The sequence below is a fragment of the Rattus rattus genome, chromosome 1 (genome assembly GCF_011064425.1).
Source record: "Rattus rattus isolate New Zealand chromosome 1, Rrattus_CSIRO_v1, whole genome shotgun sequence".
In the NCBI taxonomy this organism is placed as follows: Eukaryota; Metazoa; Chordata; class Mammalia; order Rodentia; family Muridae; genus Rattus; species Rattus rattus.
Window position 1 is genome coordinate 96,738,060 of NC_046154.1, and position 1,338 is coordinate 96,739,397.

The 1,338-nt window shown below is 43.9% G+C and overlaps 1 pseudogene; it reads right to left on the reverse strand.

Annotated features, from left to right (window-relative positions):
• Positions 1 to 537: 537 nt before the first annotated feature.
• Positions 538 to 1,020, reverse strand: LOC116888608 (annotated as a pseudogene).
• Between the last annotated feature and the right edge of the window lie 318 nt (positions 1,021 to 1,338).

Here is a 1,338-nt window from a genome sequence, read left to right on the forward strand (position 1 = left end):
AGGCCCTGGGTTCGGTCCCCAGCTCCGAAAAAAAGAAAAAAGAAAAGAAAAGAAAAGAATTGTGGGAGAACATGACTGGGAGGAGAGGCGGGAACAATGATATAAAATGAATAAATAAAAATGTTTAAAAAGAGGGAGAGGAAGAGGAGGAAGAAGAGGAGAAAATGATGAGAAAGTTGAAGAGGAGGAAGAAAATGAGAACTTTAAGTAGCCGTGAGATTACTAACCTGCTTGGAATAAAATATTTTTAAATTTATCTTACTCTTCATGTGTATGAGTGTTGTACGTACATGTATGTCTGTGCCACCTCTGTACCTGGTTCCAGCAGAGGCCAGAAGAGAGCATTAGATCCTCTGATACTGGAGTCACAGATGGTTGTGAGCCACCATGTGGATGCTGGGATTGAACCTGGATCCACTGGTAGAGCAGCCAATGCCCTTAACCACCAATCCATCTCTCCATTCCCTGTAGTATATTTCTTTTTTTTTTTTAAGGAGAAGACTTTGCAGTCCAGGTTCTTTATTTCCTTTGTATACATTAGGCCATGAATTCGTATGGAATGGGCTCCAGCAGCTCAGGCTCCTTTCCGTTAGTCCTCACAAAGTGGGCTTCTCTGGGTGGCACAGGCTGGTGCTTCAGCAGAACCCAGGTGCCCTTCTCTTTGGCTTCCTTTTTCTTCTGATCGTTCTCCTTCACCCGCTTCAGGAAGCTGTCTCTGCTCTTTGAGTGCTTGATGTGCTCAATCCGCACATTGATCCTCTTGGCCAGAATCTTGCCTTTAACTTTCTTGTTTACAATGATGCCCACGGCATGCTGGGTGACATTGTAGACTCTTCCGGTTTTGCCGTGGTAATACTTATGGGGCATTCCTTTTTAAACAGTGCCCATTCCCTTGATGTCTACAATATCACCCTTCTTGTAGATTCGCATGTATGTGGCCAAAGGAACGACTCTATGTTTCCTAAAAGGTCTAGAGAACATATACCGAGTACCCCTCCTCTTTCCTTTTGTGTTCGTCATTTTGGCGAGTTACTGGAAGATGGCTGCCCCGGCAGAAAGCTATAGTATATTTCTAAAGGAAGTATTGTTCACATTTCCTCTGAGAACCATGCACAGCACAGTTACATTCCTCAAATTACCTTCATGTCTCTGTACCTCTACAGAGGAGGGAGTCAAGCGCAGCTGTGGCCACTGCATAGAAGAGAGAAACAAAGATTTTTTCCATCAGTGATTGTTCTTTGCAACATGAGTCTTTACCCTCAAGTTTTGTAGACTTGAGGAGGAGGATTTCACAGAATACCATCATCACCATCACCAGGTGGGCAGGGAATGAAGAAA